The sequence below is a fragment of the Sus scrofa genome, chromosome 5 (genome assembly GCF_000003025.6).
Source record: "Sus scrofa isolate TJ Tabasco breed Duroc chromosome 5, Sscrofa11.1, whole genome shotgun sequence".
In the NCBI taxonomy this organism is placed as follows: domain Eukaryota; kingdom Metazoa; phylum Chordata; class Mammalia; order Artiodactyla; family Suidae; genus Sus; species Sus scrofa.
The window spans coordinates 80013160-80034017 of NC_010447.5; the positions used below are offsets into that span (position 1 = coordinate 80013160).

Genomic DNA, 20858 nt, shown 5'->3' on the forward strand with positions numbered 1-20858 from the left:
TACTCGGTGGAAAAAGTACACACACATAGTAGGCATTCAGAAAGTGCTAGCTACTCCCTTAAGCGACAAGACCAATTATAAAATGTCTGGCTTGGCTCTCCCAGGCTCATCATTAGGCAGCTTGAATAACCTCACATCGCACAGACTCCATTTGCCACTAAAAGATGGACTTGCTCCTGGAGCCTGGCTCCTGGGCTGCTTCTGGGGCACAACCCCTTTTTCAAGAATTTGGTTCAGCCCTTGAAAGGGGGGGGGGGTAAGGACAACGTCATCTACATTCAGCTACCCAGTGGAATCGGTGGACAGCAGCTTCAGCATCACCTTGGAGCTTATTTGAAATGCAGACTCAAGCCCCAGGCCAGACCTACAAAGGAATCACGATCTGCTTTTTAACCAGATCCCGGAGGGCAAGAGGGATTCATTCACATCCAGGCATGTTCTATAAAGGATGATTCCAGGGAGGGGGGTTGGAAAGGCCCCCTAAGGCACTCCGGTTCTCCCGGCCTTAAAACTGACAAGCTTCAGAAGGAAGAGGATGCTGATGGACAGAAGAAAGAAGACACTGCAAGACTATTCGAAATAGCTCCCCAGAAGGATGAGTCCATCACCAAGACAGACTTAAGGGTCTTGGTCCACATTCATGCAGAAAAATGGGTGGATTCAGTGACAGGTGAAAGGCGCTGATGGCAGAGCCCGGGAATCCCACCAGTACTAGGAGCTCTAAGATGCAACTTTAATTTCTTTGGAGAATCCTCAGCCTCTGCTTGTGCTGCATCTAAGATTTTGTGGGGGGAGGGGAGACCAAAAGGATCAAATTCCAGCTTCTCCAAATTACTTAACTGCTGAGCTTAGCAGAGTTACTTAACCGCCTGGGAACAGATCTTCCCAGGCTTTAAGTGGCAATAGGAGCCCAGAGGGAGACAAGAGGGAGAAGCAAGGTAACAACAATGCACAGAGTTCTTCCCAGCACATCAGAAGCGCTCAAAACATCAGTCACTGCCCCTTAGCCATGTGACAATCGAAAAGGAAGCACCAACAGAAACTCTGTCCCGTGACCAGCTCAGGCACAGGTGAGGGGGTGCAGGGGAGGAAATAAGCCCAAATGAGTCCAGCACGGAACACAAGTTCACACAGGCACTTTCAGGCTCTCCCCACATACCCTTTCTTGGTGCCCTGCTCAGACTGGGAGAGACAATGCCAGGGTGCCTGGGGTCTGCCCATTCCTTCCGGTTGCCCTTCCTCTTCACAGCCTGTGTCCCTTTAATTCAGCTGGACCAGAGGTGATATGAGCTAGTTGGGGCTCCCTCCCTGGGGCAAAGAAACCCTTTCAAATGGATGTGTAACCAGCAGAGCCATGGAAGAACAGTGCCAAGGCTTCTCCCTTGCCCTAAGTGCACAGCTTGCCCCCCTTTCACACCACGTGGGCCAGGCTGCCCACAGCCCAACCATTGCCAGCCCCTGCTTACTGCCAAGGGATGCAGAACTCAAGCACCCCAGGCGTGTTTCTTAAGCTCAGAGGCCCTCCATTTCCAACCACCCCTAAAAGGAAAAGAAATGATATCCAGCACACAGGTCAGTCTGGACGTTGTCAAAGGCAGCCACACGTGAGGGATATTGATTATTAAAGGGAAAAAAAAAAGCAAGAGAACATATTTTAGTGGCTTGTACTTGAGTCAATCATGTAAAATCATATACACACTTTTTTCCCTTTCTTTTAATGGAAGTTCCTGGACCAGGGATTGAATCCAAGCAGCAGCTGCAACCTACGTGGGATCATTTAACCCACTGAGCCAGGCTGGGGATTGAACCTACACCTCCAAAGTGACCTGGAGCCACTGTAGTCAGATTCTTTTTTTTTTTTTTTTTTTTTTTTTTTTTGCTTTTCAGGGCTGCACCTGCAGCATATGGAAGTTCCCAGGCTAGGGATCAGATCTGAGCCACCGTTGTGACCTACCCTCCAACTGCAGCAACACCAGATCCTTTAACCTACTGTGCTGGGTGGGGGATCGAACCTGCATCCTAAAGCTGCAGAGACACCATCAGTCCTGTTGCTCCACAGCAGGAGCTCCGGTTTGGAGATATTTTTGGTTGTCACAGCTGCGGCATTACTCCTGAGAACTGGGGGTGGGGGGTAAAAGCCAGGAATACTGGTAACCATCCCCAGTGCACAGGACAGCCAAGAATTATTCCACCTTCAAGGTCAACAGTGAGGTTGAGAAAGCCCTCCCTGGAACTTCCACTCTTAGCCACTGCACTCCATCATCTCCCTTCCGGTTTTCTGGTTTTCTCGTGTGCCTGAAGAGCACAATAGATCATTTGTAACATCACCATGTTAGATTATCATGATCAGATTACCAAACTCTGTAGCCAATGCTGAAAACTCACCAACAGCCCCACCATGCACACCTTGCTTTGCTTGACTTTCTCCAACGCTTCCACCCCAAAGCTTCGCAACTTGCTTTTTCCCTGTCTGAGTAGTTCTCTCCCCTGGCCCCCGAACCCGCTACTATGTTCAGGGCTCACTCCCCTCTTCCTTCCTTAGTGAGGCCCTTCCTGACCATGCCCGCCTTTCCCCAGAGCACTGCTCACCCCCCGCCCCCAACATGACAGGTACTTTCACCTGCAGAGTATCTAATTCCTCCAATTAGACTATAAGCTCTGTGAAGGCAGAGATCTTTTTCTTTTTTTTCCTTTTAGGGCCGCACCTGTGGCATATGGACGTTCCCAGGCTAGGGGCCAAATTGGAGCCGCAGCTGTCAGCCTACCCCACAGGAACATGAGCTCCAAGCCGTATCTGTGATCTACACTGCAGCTTGCAGCAACATCAGATTCTTAACCCACTGAGGCCAGGGATCGAACCTGCATCCTCACAGACACTATGTCGGGTTCTTGACCCACGGAGCCACAACAGGCACTCCAGGGATCTTTTTCTGTGTCACTGGCGGCTTTTCCTCACCATCTAAAAGTGTGTCTGGCACATGGCAGGAACTCATGAGATACTTGGCAAAACAATGAGTGAATGAAGGAAGGAAGGAAGGAACCAGCAAACCAACCAGCTTAGAGTCCTGACTCAAGAGCTGGAGAGCGTTAGCTTTCCCAAAGCTTTAGCTTCGTCGGGGAAAACATCTCTGTGTAGAATCTGGCTCATCTTGCAACGAGAACCATTGTTCTGGACTGGGGTTGGCCCACTTTTTTCCTTTAAAGGGCCTGTCCAACATTTGCAGCTCTGCAGCCCCTTCAGTGCCTGGAACAACAATTCAGCTCCACCCCAACAATGCAAAAGCAGCCACGGAAGATCTATGAACCAATGAGCAGGGCTGAATTGCAGTGATCCTTTAAGAACACTGGCCATTTGAATTTCACGGAATTGTCATACGTCAAGAAATACTCTTCTTTAATTTTTATCCAACTATTTTAAAATGTGAAAATGATCCTTGGCTCTGAGGACCAAGCAAAAAGAGGAGACAGGCGAGGTTTGACACATGGGCCATCGTTTGCTCATGTTGTCTCTGTGAATTTGGTTTGACACATGGGCCATCGTTTGCTCATGTTGTCTCTGTGAATTTGGGGGATTTATTCGGTAAAACATTACACCCCATTTGGAGGGTCCTGAGTCCTTTCACGATCATCTTCTCATTCATCCTCGTGAGAGCCTGGGAGGCTGGTTCTTCCCATCCTTCTCTGCCTCAGTTTACCTCCGAGGAAACCAAAGCCTGGCATGACGTATCTGCCGTCACCCAGCTTGGTCTCCCAACTCCACTGCTACGATTCCATCCACACTCACAGACTGTCACGATCCTTGCCAATATGGACTCAAAGACCTCGATAAATCCATTATTCGTTTCACTTTTTAAACTGAAATATGGTTGATTTACAGTGTTGGGTTAGTTTCCGGTACACCTCCAAGTGATTCAGTTACACACACACACACACACACACACACACACATACACATCCTTTTTATTTTTTAGGGCTGCACCCACAGCATATGAACATTCCCAGGGCTAGAGGTCTCATCAGAGCTGCAGCTGCCGGCCTACACCACAGCCACACCACACCTGAGCCGCATCCATGACCTACGCCTCAGATTGTGGCAATGCTGGATCCTTAACCCACTGCGCAAGGCCAGGGATTGAACCTGTATCCTCATGAATTCTAAGTGGGTTCTTAAGCTGCTGAGCCACAACAGGAATTCCCGTATATATATATATATACTTTTTCAGATTCTTTCCCATTATAGGTTATCACAAAACAGTGAATATGGTTTCCTGTAAGATAGAGTAGGTCCTTGTTATCTATTTTATATCCAGTAATGTGTATATGTTAATCCTAAACTCCTAATTTATCCCCCTCCCCGCCATTTCTTCTGATAACCATAAATTTGTTTTCTAAGTCTGTGAGTCTGTGTCTATTTTGCAAATAAGTTCATTTATATCATTTTTTTTAGAGTCCACATATAAGTGATATTATATGATATTTGCCTTTCTCTGACTTCACTTAGCATGATCATCTCTAGGTCCATCCATGTGGCTGCAAATGGCATTATTTTATTCTCTTTTATAGCTGAGTAATATTCCATTGTATGCATATGCCACTTCTTTATCAAGTCCTCTGCTGGGCTGACATTTCGATTGTTTGCATGTCTTGGCTATTGTGAGTAGTGCTGCTATGAACACTGAGGTGCATGTATTTTGGAATTAGAGTTTTTGTCTTTTCCCGATATATGCCCAGAAGTGGAATTGCGGGGTCACATGGTAACTCTATTTTTTAGTTTTTTAATAAGCCTCTGTCCCCTCTTCCATAGTGGCTGCCACTATTGGTTTTGGAGAATTATCAGGGCGCATTCCAGTGAAGGGAGCATCAAAATCAGCAAAGGTTCATGTACTAGACACAGTACCAAATCGACAAAAGGACAACTGCACATCATCCATCTCACAGCACAGATGGTTGTTCTACTTGCCTTGGAGAAAGAAAATGTGGTACCAGCAGCCTCCTGCCCTTTGGTGTTACAGGAAAAAGTTAACGACACAGAAAATTGGTTGTGCTGCCCAGGATTGTAAATAGGATTCTAAAGGTGAAGGCTCTATAATAAACACATAGTGTTATATTTTAATACCTAAGCCAGGCGTGACTCTTTTTCTACCTTGATTTTACAAAAGTTCCCTGAACGGTAATTAAGACACTCAAACCAAAGGCAAACACTCAGGCGGGAAAAAATCCACATCCAAAATCCAAAACACCTGAACCACATTCTGCACAATTATTACCTTAGAAATCACCTCTGGACATGTAGACATGTCACCTTATAATGCTTCCACATCTATTGCAACCGATGTGTTTTCAGTGTATGGGAGATGGGGCACAAAACAAAACGAAAGCCCTCCAATTTCAAAAACTAGGTCAAGGAAGGGTTAACTCCCCTGCCCCCACCTCCCCTCAGCAATCAGGTCATTTTGAAGCCCCTGAGGAAATGCTAGGGAGAGGCAGCTGCTGGCCACAGCCACAGCCACTGGATCCTTAACCCACTGAGCAAGGCCAGGGAGGGTACCCAAATCCGCACGGATACTAGTCAGGGTCTCAACCCCCTGAGCACAACGGGAACTCCACCCACAGGACTTGAGTACCTAGAATCAGAAAGGAAATGACCATAAAAACCAGGGCAATAGCTCAGCACAGCTCAGCATCTGATGTGCAGGCAGTCGACCTCCCTTTCTCTTCCTATTAGGGAGTCCTTTAAACCAAAGTTAAAACCTAATAGTTAGGGTGTCCATGAAAAGAAAAAAAAACTTGAGGACCTGCTGATGGATGAAACCTAAACGAAAGAGCCTGGGCACCTAAAGCTGGCTCTTCACACTCTGGAATTCAAGGTGGCGTCTCCAGCCGAGTTTCAATCCCCACTGGTGGTGCTTGTTCCGGCTCCAAAATGTGGTCCTCTGCCTCCTCCTGTCTGGCCCTACCGTTATCCTGGATCCAATTCGCCGACAAGTAGCTTTCATTGTGCTCTTTCCAGTTTGGGGCCTCAATAATCCTCTTCTCAAGAAACTCCCTCTGTGTCCACGACAGACTAGACGAGTGTCCGTGTAACTGGTTTCTCAAAATGCGACACTTTTGAAATCAAAGGAGCACTATCAATAATTATGCTAGGACAACTGCAATAAACTAGGACGATCAAGGGCAAATTAGGGCATAGGGTCACCCCAGCCATAAGGTGTTAGAAGCAGAACGCTCCTCTTACCTCGTGAACGCTGTAGCACTTTTTTAACCCAACAGTTTCAAGCATAGCACTGAAACACTATTAGGTGCTGAATAAGAAACATTTGTGGAACTGAATCTGCAAATAATAGGCACCCTAAGGGTACCACAGGTACCAGCTGCTATGGATTTGCCTCCACAAGGGATGCTATAGATCATTAAAAATGAAGTGATACCAGAAAAATCCCTGCCCTTGATATTCTATTTCATTTTATTTCTACCATGGCTATTTTCAAGTCTCTCACTGATAGTGATTTTTCTATATAACGGTAATAATTTCTAGTAGTTGTCACTTACTGAGTCCTGTGTATGTTAATTACAGTTGGGGAACCTTAGATACAATCTCCCAACAACTTTAACAAGGAAAGCAAAAAAATTAACAGACCCAGTCTCTGAGTGGAGAAATGGAGGCTCAGCGGAGATAAATAATTCCCGTAAGGTCAGACTCTAGACAAGCCTCAGTCCCTTCCATTGACTAGTAAATTTGCCAACCATAACATCTCAGTTCCAAAGTGGGTTTTTTTGGTTGTTTTTTTTTAGGGCCGCACCTGCAGCATATGGAGGTTCCCAGGCTAGGGGTCGAATCGGAGCTGTAGCCGCCAGCCTACACCAGAGCCACAGCAATGCGGGATCCAAGCCGCATCTACAACCTACACCACAGCTCACGGCAACACGCCGGATCCTTAATCCACTGATCGAGGCCAGGGATAGAACTCGCAACCTCATGGTTCCTAGTCGGATTCGTTAATCACTGAGCCACGACGGGAACTCCCCGACATATTTTAAAACCATTTCATGAATGAGACAAGGTAGCTGCACATTCAGCCAGCTACACAAAGCCATGAAATTGGCCACGCATGGCCCAACTATACCACGGACGGTCTACTGACTTAATCTAACATGATGTGGACTCAAACTCAGTGAAAAAGGGACCAAGAAGATCGCCAGCAAGATCTCATGATGCCACCCAGCACAGCCCTTGAGAAAAGGCAGGAAGGCAGAAATTGGCATCTTGATACCCAAGTGCCAAATAAGCTTTGCAGGCCAGCCCCACAAATGGGAACTGTAAACAGAATTTCCTAAGTGATGACATCAAGTAAGCACCTGCTTTTCTGAAGGCAGGTGAGGGGAGCAGTGGGGGAGAGGAGAAAGTTTCTATTACTAAACAAAAGCAATGAAGTGTGCTTTTCCAGAGGGGGAGGGAATTTAAGCTGTAAACTCCACATGGGTAGAGACTGACTGAACCAAGGGTTTGGCCCCAGAGCTCTCTGGCATTTTATCCAACTTATTCTCAGTGAAATTCCACATACAAAGTCTAAAAAAATTCATCTTTGATAATGCTTTGATCTTTGGCAGTTTCACACCTAACACGAGAGGTTGGTTACTCTTTCAAGTGCGATGTTCCTGCTTAAGGTTTCGTTTTTAAAAGTTCATGTTTAAAGGTCATGTTTCAAGTTCCTTTTAAAGTATGTACAAATTCCCCAAATCTATAAAATGAGGAACTCTCATGGGTGCAATCTTTAAATTACAAGCTACCAAGATACTTTACAAAGAATACAATGGGGTTGTTGATGTCTCCAGGGTGGGGGAAAAAAAAAAAAAATTCAAGAACCTCGCATGTACGCTTGCAAGAATCACAAACCGCCTTCTCATAAATACACTCCCAGGAAATTAGCTGAGCATCTCAATCCCAACAAAGAGAAAGCTTTGTCTGCCGAACAAGAGATCCTCTCCTTAATGCCTCACTTGTATTGATTATGGAAGACATGATGTACAAACAATGTTTCTGCAACGAGGAGGAGGAGGAAGCAACGTTCTGCTGCCATCACTAAACTCAATAGTCACCAGCTCCCTGGAGATGAAATTCTGCTCCCGAAAGAACACTTGGTCCTTGCTGATCTCAAAGGATTTTAAACCAAGCAAGATGGGCACTGAAGCTGCCAGCTAGCAATACCATACATACAGTCAGTTAGGGTAAAGTTAACTGTGTTCCGAGAAAGGCATGGAGCAATGAGCATAAAGCATAAACAACAGCTCACATCCTCCAATCCCTCCTCCCTGGTTCAAAGATGCCCATTTTGTCACAGGGCTGCCGCAGACTGAAACCCAATGTTGCATGAAATGGAAGTAGGATTTGGTTAAAATTGGCTTAACAGTGGAAAATCAGAGAGGTGCTAAAAAAAGAAAGCAAGAAAAAAGAATGCTGCATGTCTCTTGAATAAACACTGTCACAGGAGGTCTTGCTAAATAGAAAGTGAACATAGAGCTACTGCATTTCCCCGCCCTACGGAGACCAAGCTCTGGCCAGCAGAATGGGAGCAGAAGTGATGGGAGCCCATTCCAAGGCTGGCTCAGCAACTCACTGAGGTGACCTTCAGAGTGACCTTGGAAGCCTTCTGTTGAAAATGGCAGATCAACAAAATGGAAGGAGCCTGGGTCCCTGAAACACCAGATGGAGGAGAGCTGCCCAGCCAGCTCCTAGACTGCTGCATAAGTGAGAAACTTTTCTGGAGTTTATTTACTGAGATGTGAGGATTTATGATACAGAGGCTAAAAGTTACCTTAAATAATACAGGCAGTCATGAAGAGTCCATTCATAAGCATCTAAGTGCCCCTCCTTGCTCTGCAGCTTCCTAAAACATCCTATCCATGGAATCCAGTGTCCTGCATCACTTGTGAATACTACTCTTAGCACATGCCTCTGAAACTATAGCAGCCTGGAGGCTTCTCTCATAGTCTCTGGACTTAGAACAAGGTTATCAAGGGTGACCTAAAACTCCTATGCCAATAGTTCCTCGTGGTATATAACTCATGGTATGTAAAAGGTTCTCTTCTAGATACTAAGGTACAGAGACATGTTTTCTGCCCCCTTAGAGAGGGGCAAACAGGAGACCCATCAACAAACACTGGACGTCAAACAGCATGATAGAACAGAAGCACGTGTAAGATACAAGATAGCAGAGGGCTATCATTTGTTTGGGAGAAGCTGGTTAGGAAAGTCATCAAAGAGATGATTGGGCAGGGTTCAAAAGGTGGTAACAATGATTCTGGTTGTGCCGGAGGTGACGATGATGGTGGTAAAATGGTGAGTCAGCTCTTAGAAGGACTGTCCCACCAACTCAACAATCACAGGAGAGATCTTCCAACACTACCATCCCATTTTCCCACATGGTGATCATATCCACAACAAAAACATAAGAATGATGATTGGGGAGGTGAGGGTTTGCTTGTCTTAACAAACTGTGAAGTGTTTCCCATTGTGGTGCAGTGGTTAACGAATCTGACTAGGAACCATGAGGTTGCAGGTTCGATCCTTGGCCTTGCTCAGTGGGTTAAGGATCTGGTGTTGCCGTGAGCTGTGGTGTAGGTCGCAGATTTGGCTCAGATCCCCTGTTGCTGTGGCTGTGGTGTAGGCCAGAAGCTACAGCTCCAATTAGACCCCTAGCCTGGGAACCTCCATGTGCCACAGGTGTGGCCCTAGAAAAGACAAAAAAACCAAAACAAAAACAACTGTGAGGTTAGTAATTGCGGTAAGTTACCCAAATAGCTCCATTTTTTCACCCCACTCTGATGCATTCCTTTGACCGTGGAAGTTTGCATGCCATTCTGGGCAGTGCATTCTGCGCCCTGCTCTGACTCTCTGCTTGGCTGGGTAACGTGTTCTCATTAATGGGATATGAGCAAATGTCCCATAGCAGATTTAAAAACATGTGCATGAGGGGCTTGCTGGCTCTTACATCTGTCATATCTATGAGAACTGGCCTGGGCTACCCTGCCAGGAGACCAGACACAAAGGGAGCCGAGTCCAACCACCTCAGTCATCCCAGCCAAGGCCATTCTGGGTTACTAGCCCTCAGCCACGTGAGCCCGTCCAACCAAGATCACAGGCCACCCCCACCCCCCCACCCCCCCCACCCCCCCCACCCGATCACCAGATGTGTGAACAGTAAATAGTAATGACTGTGTGCTACTGAGGCCCCTGGTTGTTTGCCAGGCAGCATTACTGTGGCACTGGGTGGAGTGCTACTGTCATCACAGCGAAGTAACTTCATTGAGGTTACACGATTGGTACATGGCACAGCTAGAACCTGAAAGCAGGCAGTGGCTCTATAGTCCTTGCTCTTATCCATTTCACTCACCATAACTTCTATCAAGCTGTAAGAGTTGGGATCTATCAGAGATGAAGCACTCTGCCTGGGCTCCAGGGGGAACCTCCAGTCTGGGAGGAGGGATCCTGGGTATCCTGCTAATTGGCAGCACTCACCTTCCTCTAGGTACTGATTTGGCGGTGGCAGTGATGGGGACCATCTGGTCTCCCCAGGAGTGTGCAGCACCTGAGCTCTCCCTGCCTTTCCTGCACTGCGGCTCAGACCCTTCTCCTCCAAAGGTGCCTCCTCGGAGCCAGTGAAACTCAGCCCCACTAAAACTGAGTTCCCCTGCCAAGTATATGATTAACCCCTCTACCCAAAACTTTATTCCCTTTCTTGTCCCATCCCTGGTCCCCTCAGAATTGAGGAGTGGCAGAGAAAAGGAGGGATCGAAACTGAGCAAGCTCCCTCCACATCCTCCATTTTCATTTACTTGTTTTATAATTTTTATTGAAATATAATTGACTTAGAGTTGTGCCAGTTTCAGGTAGACAGCAAAGTAAATCAGTTATACACAGATCCATTTCTTTTCAGATTCTTTCCCCACACAGATCATTACACAGCATTGAGTAGGTCATGCTCTACAGTAGGTCCCCATCCCTTTCACATACAGTAGTGTGCATATATGAATCCCAACCCCTAATTTATCCCTCCCTCCGCCCCGGTGTCCCCTTTGGTCAACAGATTTGGTTTCAAAATCTCTGAGTCTGTTTCTGTTTTGTAATTTCTTTTGTATCGTTTTTCATCAGATTCCACGTAATCTCATCTTCCATCTTTGGCCTTGTGAGTACAAGAGCAGACTCAAGCAGTTAATGATTAGGACACAAGAGTTTCCTGGTTCTTCCTGAAGAGGTTTGCTAAGAATCTGACGCATATCTTTGAGCTGTTCTGCAGAAACTAAGACCCCACGCAGTGGAAGACAATAACTACATGCCAACCACAAGCACGGAGACCCCCACACTGGTTGGAACCAGCAGGCTGATGACTGAGATTCCCAAAACGTCATCCTATTACCTAACCACCAACCAATGAGAAGGAAGCCCATGAGCTGCAACCCTCACCCTATGTGTAGCTTTTAAAAGTCCTTCCCTGAAAGCCATCGGGGAATTCAAGTTTTCCGGGAGTGAGCTGCCTGTTCGCCTTACCTGGCATCCCGCCGTCAATGCTGTACTTTCCTTCACCACAGCCAGTGTCAGCAGACTGGCTGTGCTGCACATGAGGCAAGCGGACCCGAGTTTGGTTCGGTGACAGCAGCCCCTGGAGCCAGCAGGGCTTCCTCGCCGCTGGCTCTCCTCCTCCTCCCCCTGCTCACCTCCCGGTCAGGCTTTCCAGCTTGGCAACCTTGTCATTTCCCATTGACCAGGAAATCTACAAAAAAGACCTTTGGCCCTTCCTCTGCCTTCACCTCCCCTTCTTGCTTCCAGATGGCTTAAGCCTGACTTCGAGGTCATCCCATTTGGAGGTCACTTATTCTGACAGCCAGCTGTAGTTGTCCCTCTCCCCTGCACACTCTCCCTCCTCTTTCCAAGTGATGAATGATGGCTTGGCAAAGAAAGCCTAAGCCTCTGCCAAAACAAAAAATCTGTCAGAGCAACTCTCAGGAGTTACTGTGTCCTCTTACCCCTCCACCTGGCCGCTTTTCCTGTGCATTCTCCACCTCTGCCAACCAGCACGGTACCAAAGGTGACACCCTTAACCTCAGCCCTAGGACTGCATGTCTCCAAGTGCCACACCAGTACCAGAATGCCCTGGGCTGCTTCTATGAAAAGCAAGTTCCTGAGCCTGGCCCTCATCATGAGACTATCTGAGGGAGGCCTTAGAAGCTGTATTCATAGTAAGCTTCCCACACGATTCTTGCTCTTGAAAACTGTCTTCCCAACCACCACCTTCAATTACAGGCCGAGAACGATGATGGTCCACAGTCAAGCAGGGTATTTATGCTGCATCTCACATCAGCCTCATACAATCACTCTCCTGTCTTAGAGAGGAGGAAGCTGAGGCTTTGAGATATTAAATTATTTCCAGGTCACATGGCTAATACATGGCAATGGTGGGCTTTAAACAAAGATCAACCCCACACTCAAAACCTGCTCTGAAATCCTGGTACACTAGAGGACTTCGGTATTCCCAAAAGGTGATGAAACTGAGTGTCTTTGTCTGCTTGTCATGTTTCTCTATTATCCACAAAACCATTATTAGAACGAAGACTCAGAAAACAGGCACCTTATTTTTAGAAAATTCTCCCCATATCACTTTTGGTGAGCGAGTGCAGTTAACTGTGTACCGTGGATATGAAGGAAAATATTGTTAATTTTACACCTATTCCGGCCTCAATTCCCACGCAGTGCCAGAGAGTGGGGTGACATGATAAAATTGACATGAGTTATCTTTATAATTCATCCACACAGAGATAACCCGTTGTACTTCCTCCCAACTAATCTTATTTTAGCAAAGCATTAGGCACAGAGTAGGTAAACAATGAAACCCTGGACAAATAGAGCTGAATTGCTAAGCAAATAATAATAATGGCAATAATGAAAACAACAGCTACCATGTATTGACTGCTCGCCAAGGCCAAGCTCTTTGCAGATATTATCATCCCATTTGAGCCTAAGGAATATTATCCCCAATTTATAGATGAAACTTAAATGTATAGAGGTTAAACAACTTACCTAGGTTACAAAGCTAGTTAAGCAGCAGAGCCGAGATTGCAACCCAGAGTCACTTTGAAATCGACTGCTGTAAAAACACATGCTACACAAAGTGCTCCCCAGAAGGGGCAGCATCGACACTGACCAGGAGCTTGTTAGAAAGGCAGAATCTCAGTGGGCACCTACTAAAACAGGACCGAGTTAAATCTGGGAAGTATTTGTCTCAATCGGGGTGTCTCGGCCTCAGCACTACTGACATTTGGGGCTGAATCACTCTTAGCTTCGCAGACTCTTAGCGGCATGGGTTTCTACCCACTGGTTTCCAGTAGTAACTCCCCTTCCTTCCCCAAACCCTAATGACCAAAAATACCTACAGCCATATCCAATGTCCCCTGGGAGAGCAAATGTCCCCCAGCTGAGAACCACTGGTTAGTTACCAGTGCTTTTCTGCTGGGCTGAATTGCTGATGTGGGGCAAAGAATTAGAAGCTTAGGAGTCTGGAAGCAGAAAAAGGAACTTCTGGGTTTCCAAGCACTAGGTTCCAGGTCTGTCTGTCCAGGCCTGCCCCGTGAAGCTGGGAGTGCTTCACAAAGCTGGACAGTCCACAAAGGCTGGACTAGAGCAGGGTTCCTTCAAATCACTCAGAAGTTGTTTTAAAAAAACAGATTAAAGAGAGTTCCCTAGTGCCTGGCAGTTAAGGATTCGGCGTTGTCACAGCTGTGGCTCGTTCAATTCCTGGCCCGGGAACTTCTGCATGCCTCAGGTATGGGCAAAAAATAAATAAATAAATAAATAATAAAAAAAAAGGAAAAAATACAGATTAAGAAGTGCCCTCCCCAACCATCCAGATTTACTCAATAAGAAACCCCAAGTGGGACCCGGAATCTGCTTCTCTAACAAGCTCCTTGAGATATTCTAATACACCTCCTCCCTGAACTGGCTTTTAGGAAGCACTAGACCAGAACATTTCAAGGGGCCCTAACATTTAGGCTTTGACCCTCTTTGTCTGTGTCGCAGGCCTCCCTCCCATCCCAGACGTGTTGCTGAAAGCAAGTCCTACCGAGATCCTCCGGCTGCACCTTGCTGTGATCCGGCCAGCGTGAACCACACTTGGACCCCAGCAGGCGTTCCAGGCGAGCTGAGGTAGCCTCCCATCTCCCAGCGTGGCACTCGGCAGGACTGAAGGAAGCACACGGGGCCTGACCTCCTTAAGCGCTGCCTAAACCTGCCACTAATTATGGTAATACAGTGATGGAGTCAGGTGAGGCAGGGCTCCTCCCGTCAAGGGCAGTCGTGGGAAATGAGACGCACATGTGAGATCTTTTCCGCAGCTGCCGAACTGCGGGAGATGCTAACGCAGGCCGGCCGGGAGGAGCCGTCCCTCCCAGCCACCAGCTCTGCTGACAGCGAGATGATCACTGCGAGGATGCCGTCCTGAGAGTAAGGGGTACGTAGCCCCAGCTAAGGCAGCCAGAGAGCCGGAAGCGTTTCCTGATGGGAGCAGGCTCAGTCGAAGGTCCTCAGCAGAGCCGGAAAGATACAGCTGAGGTTTACCAAGTGCATCCAGCATACATGCACCACCTTTGTCCCTGCACGGAACATGCATGCCTCATCTTCATCCCTGCATGGCTGGGCTGCAAGGTAGTCTGAGCACCACTGTCTTACAGATGAGGAAACTGAGGATCAGAGCCCAAGAGTCATTTGCTCCACAGCCCTCGGCACTTATGGTGGAAAGGGAACTGGGCTCGTTTTCAAGAACCCCAGAGGCCTCCATCTCATGGATTTGTTTTTTTTTCTTTTTTACAGCACATGGAAATTCCCAGACTAGGGGGCGAATTAGAGCTGCTGCTGCCAGCCTACATATGCCACAGCCACCGCAACACTGGGTCCGAGCCTCATCTGTGACCTACGCTGCAGCTTCAAAGCAACACTGGGTCCAAGCCTCATCTGTGACCTATGCTGCAGCTTCAAAGCAACACTGGATCCTTCACCCACTGAGCGAGACCAGGGATCAAACCTGCATCCCCACCGGTGCTATGTCAGGTTCTTAACCCGCTAAGCCACAAGGACAATTCCCCATCTTGTTGCTTTTTTGTTTCCTGTACCTGAAGGGAATGTTCCTGAACCAACTTTATTTTATTTTATTTTATTTTATTTTAGGGCCGCACCCGCGGCATATGGAGGTTCCCAGGCTAGGGGTCCAATCAGAGCTGTGGCTGCTGGCCTACACCACAGCCACCACAGTGCCAGATCCGAGCTACTTCTGCGACCTACATCACAGCTCACGGCAACACTGGATCCTCAACCCACTGAGCAAGGCCAGGGATCGAACCTAAGCCCTCCTTTCTGCTGAGCCATGACAGGAACTCCTGTGAACCAACTTTAATATTCAGGCAACACCCCCAAGAGTATAATTAGAAGCAAGGACCACCATGCCACCTGGCCCCAGGAACAGACCTGCAATTCCTAGCTAAAAACACCAAGTAACTACGACCAAATCTCTGTCCTACAGCAAAGCACCTGAGAGGCTTTCTAAGCTCCAAAACACTAGTTTGAGCCCAAAAGGGTTTTATTGCTTTTAATTCATGAATCTGCCCGATATTTTTTTCTTTTCTTGCAAGGAATGCTTTTCTTCCCCCAAATCCTCACCCACTAAGCCACAGCCCTTTTTGGCTTTTCCCATCAGTTCCTGAAACAGAGAAAGGGGGTTAGGTCCTAAGGGGTCCCCTGTGCTAATGGTGGCCAGAATCCCAGGAAGGATCAGGGCAGCCCTGCCATGAGCCAGGTGACAGGAGGCCAGTGTCCCAGTCCTGAAGTACATGCTGGGGACAGAGGGCCACTGGCTGAAAGCCTCACTGCTCGAGTCCAATTAAGTAGAGGTGCTTCCAGAGCCGAGAATGGAACGACTCCGTTGGCTGCTCTGTAGGGACCAGGGGCTGTTGTAAGCATTTACAGAGATTTGCTCTTTTATTCCTAAACACACGCGCACTTAAAGGTGTGTACTAACTACTATCCCCAATTTGCAGGTGAGCAATGAGGCCCTGAGAGGGTTAATGACTGCCCAAGTTTTATGGTCTGAATGTTTGTGTCCCTCCCAAATTCCTATATTGAAATGCGAACCCCCACCAATGTGGGACCTGAGAGGTGCTTAAATCATTAACAGTGGAACTCTCAGGAACAGGATTAGTGCCTTTTTTTTTTTTCTGGCTGCACCCATGGTATGTGGATATTTATGGGACAGGGATTGAACGGGCACCATAGCAGGAACCCAAGCTGCAGCAGTGATAAAGCCAGATCCTTAGCCCGCTGAGCCACCAGGGAACTTCGGAATTAGTGCCCTTACAAAAGAGGCTCCAGAAAGATGCCCAGCCCCTTCCACCGGGAAAGGACACAGCTAGAAGCACCAGCTCTGAACCAAGGAGAGGGCCCCCACCCCACCATGCTGGCAGCCTGATCTCAGCCTCCAGAACTGTGGGAAATGAATCTGTTGTTTATAAGCCAGCCGGGCTGCGGTGGTTTGTGATGGCAGCCTGAACAGACTGACACCAACGTGGCACACCTAGGAAGTGACAGGGGTGGGGTTTGAACATAGGCCATGCAATGCCACTGGCCACCATGGGGAATGTCTGGCAAGGTATGTTCTATCAGTCCCATGTGCCAGCATTCCTTCTCCCTTGTAACTAACACCTTTCCTCACATTATGTGGATTACAGACCATGCCGGTCTATCATCTGAGACCTGGCTACACCAAGGGTGACTCTCAGACCAGCCGCATCAGCATCAGCATCACCGAGGGGCTTGTTAGAAAGCCCCACTCTAGGCCTCCAGGATCTGGTTTGAGAAGCGCTAAGATCCTCGTCTTCAATACCTGCTTCGATACCAGGAGCTGCCCCAAATGCTCCTCTCCCCGGTTCTGGGCCCCAGGAGTTTGGGGAGTCTAACAAGAGAATTTTTTAAATTTCCACTGTTGTACTGTCTCCACACACTCTGTCCTGATGACTCCCCTCGGTGGTCTCTTGGTCTCTCCCTTCTCTCCCTCCTCACCTTGCACTTGACAGTCTGAATGGCACCACGTCTGCCAGCTGCCTAACTTAGCACCTGGCACAGCCTCCCGGCGGCTCACACACAGTCATCGTCTCACACGTGCAGGGGCGGGGCTAAGACGTTAAAAGACTGACGGCTGAGCGGATGGAAATGATCACACGCAAATCCAATGGTCTGTATCCACTTAAATGACTAGCCATCTGGGGAGAAAACAGAAGCTCTGCTTGGGGGGGTGGGTATTTTTTGCCCCATAGCAACCCACAGGTACGCCCGCCCGTAAGGACACATCCCATGGCGGGATCACCAGGCCCATCCAGTCTGTTGTAAGAACCACACGCTTAGCAGGAAAAACGAAGGGGAGCTGAGGTCCTAGATGGGCTGTCAGGGGACGAGCGGAAGGGCAGGTGTTTGCTCACCACTGTGAGCAAGCGGAGCAAGGGGCAGAGGATCTAGTAAACGCTTCCCCAGTGACTGACACCAGGGCTTGGTGGAAGGCCCTTGAGACGCACCCCGCATTCCGAGGGGGCGGCTGACTCTGTCCTGGGCGCCACCCGGGGCAGCTGGAGGAGCTCGATGCGTGCTGACTCTTAACTGCAAGTTCATTCCCTCCAGGCTGCTATTACCAGCTGGTCCCGGGGCTGAGCGCACTTCCTGCATTACTTGACTTAATTCTCACAATGTCCACGAGGGTGCTCCCTGTCCCTCCCCCCCACCCCCGGGCCGGAACCCATTCCGCAGGTCAGCTAAGTATCAGTGAGCCTGTCTTGCCCAAGTTGTGGTTGGGCAAAGGCTGTTACAGGCGACTTCATCATCCCCCTCCCTCCCCCCTCGCCCTTGGCAACCCACAAGTCTGTTCTCCAGATCTGGGGGTCTGTTTCTTCCTGCTACCTGCCATGCAGACGTAAATGTCTATTCGATTTATATAACAATGACTACTTTATACTCACAAAGCTGTTATGACCCACCCAGAGCACATTTTCTCCCAGTCTTCCGGCTCGATGTTTTCTTGCTGAAGCCAAGCTCAACAAACCCATCGTCTGGCCCCAGGACGGCATAAAGTTAAGCAACAAACATTGCTGTTCTCGGCCTGGGGAGAGCTGAAAAACAGCCCAGGCACTTGACCATGGGGGGCCCCCAATTCCTCCCCTCCCACCCCATTCAGGCGAGGGACCAGACAGAAAGTAGCCTGTTACAAGTATTTCCACCTTAATGGCTAGTCCCAGGCCTCACCCCAACTCTGACCCAGGCTCAAAGATACTCACCCCCACCCCCAAGGGCCTCGATGGCCCAGGTGCAGAGGAGTAAAACACAACTCTGCTTCTCGGAGTTCCTGTTGTGGCTCAGCGGTAACAAACCCAACTGGTATCTCGGAGGTTGTGGGTTCAATCCCTGGCCCCGCTCAATGGGTTAAGGATCAGGCCTTGAGCTGTGGCATAGGTTGCAGAAAAGGCTGAGATCTTGCATCGCTGTGGTTGTGGCATGGGTGGGCAGCTAAAGCTCTGATTTAACCCCTAACCTGAGAATCTCCATCTTCCTCAGGTGGCCCTAAATAAAATAAAAAACAAAAATAAAAACTGTTTCTCCATAGAAAACAAATTAGGAGTGTGAGAGTAGCAAATACAAATTACTACACATAAAATAGATAAACAAGAAAGATTTATTTATAGCATAGGGAATTTTACTCAATATCTTGTAGTAACCTATCATGACAAATAATCTGAAAAAATATATATATAAATGAATCACTTTGCTGCACATCTGAAACTAACAATATTGTAAATCAACTATATTTCAATTTATTTAAATTAGACCAAAAAAAAAATGGTCTGCCTCTCTAACAGCCTCTAACAAAAGTACAAAAAAACCTAACACCTCTTCCTTCCCCCCAAAAAAAGATCCACCAATAAGTATTTGTTGAGTGCTTGCTCTATTCTTTGGGATCCATGTGAATTGAAAAACAATAACCATGGACCAGACAGAGAGACCTACATTAAACCAGTCCTGGGACAAAAAGAGAATGAAGACTGGCAATAGTGAGCCACTGAAGGTTGTAGAGCAGGAAAGTGATGGCCAGATTGAACGGGCATGAAAAGAGAACGAGGAGTTCCCGTCGTGGCGCAGTGGTTAACGAATCCGACTAGGAACTGTGAGGTTGCGGGTTCGGTCCCTGCCCTTGCTCAGTGGGTTAAGGATCCGGCGTTGCCGTGAGCTGTGGTGTAGGTTGCAGACGCGGCTCGGATCCCACGTTGCTGTGGCTCTGGTGTAGGCCGGTGGCTACAGCTCCAATTGGACCCCTAGCCTGAGAACCTCCATATGCCGCGGGAGCGGCCCAAGAAATAGCAACAGGAACAACAACAAAAAGACAAAAGACCAAAAAATAAAATAAAATAAAATAAATAAAAGAAAACCTATTTAAAAAAAAAAAAAAAAAAGAAAAGAGAACGAGACAAGGAGAAGAAAGTCAAAAACCCAATCATTTCTTTCTCCCTTCTTACTTCTGGAAACGAATATTAACAAAAATAACTCCTCCTTCCAGCGACCTACAAACTATGGCAAGTTTTCCCAAAGAATCCTTTAACAACGTTATCAGCTGCAAAAGACAATTAAAATCAAGCGCTAACTGAAGCATCCTCACTCTTAAAATGAATCCTCCCTACATCCACTTGAAGGAGCTCTCAGAAATGACTGAGTTGCACAAACAACCAGAAGACTTTTTCCCGACAAGTCAGATAATGCAGAAGGGCCATTTGCTGAACTCTTCAATGAAAAGGGTCTCCCAGGAAACAAAAGCATCTCTGAAGGCCTGGCCCCCCTGTGAACCCCACCATAAATGACCACGGTCCTGAGACATTCGCACCATCCCCCTTCTCCATGAGCACACCCCTTTGTTCCTCTGGCTCTTTCCCAGGCTTAAGTGAAGTTCACCCTGGCAATTTCAGATGCCCCTAAAATCTAGTCACGCCTCATTCTATGTGCCTCTCCACCAGTAACGGCTGGCAGTAAAGCCTTTTAAATAAAACGGATCCACATGCTTAAGGAAGCATCTTACATCTGACCCATGCTTTGACCGGGGGAGGGAGAGAAGCCCCCCTGCAAAGACGGAGCTCTTACTAAGATGAAACGTGATGTTCCGCATCCCTGCAGCCACCAAGTGGCATGAAGCAGGGGACAGGAAGATGCACCCAGAAGATGCCCACGCGCAGCTCATGCAGGGCAGAGTGGCTCCGACAAAGTGCCACGTGTTGACATGTAAGCGGCTTGTCAAGGAGCGCCTGGCTTCCCCACATTTGCTATCCTGTGGCCCTCCTCTTCTGCTCCCATCTCACACCCCTGTCACCGAGGCAGGGCCTCTGAAAGGGTGGGACCAAGAAGACAGAAACCGACACAGGTGAGGAAAGGCTAGAGGAGGCCACCAGACTTCCTTCGGCCCCTCACAGGAAAAACCCAGAAAACAACTAAAGAAGAAAACTCCCAGGAAACCACTTACAGAGAAAGTGAGATGCGGACTTTTTCTCATTCATGAGGTATCCACAAAGTTGTGCCAGCATCCAAGGAATGAAATCGCGCATGAGTCTGCCAGGACTCCCATAATAAACACCACCAACTGGAGGGCTTGCACAACAGAAATGTATTATCTCACTGTTCTGGAGGCTGGAAGTCCAAGATCAAGGCGTCACGGAAGGGCTGATTTCTTCTGAGGCCTCTCCCGGCAGCGTGCAGACGGCCGCCTCCTCCCCATGTCCTCACGTGGTCTCCCCTCTGT

General features: G+C 48.0%; 1 protein-coding gene across 3 annotated transcripts in view; it reads right to left on the reverse strand.

Annotated features, from left to right (window-relative positions):
- CHST11 (carbohydrate sulfotransferase 11) overlaps window positions 1-20858 on the reverse strand; it is a 280346-nt gene that overhangs the window by 224602 nt on the left and 34886 nt on the right. The window contains exon 1 of one of the 3 annotated variants that reach the window (XM_013998000.2): window positions 14112-14926. The exons of the other annotated variants lie outside the window; for them this stretch is intronic. The gene's annotated coding sequence lies outside the window, so the exon portion shown is untranslated. Of the gene's footprint in view, window positions 1-14111; window positions 14927-20858 lie in introns of those variants that run through there. 3 annotated transcript variants of the gene reach the window in all.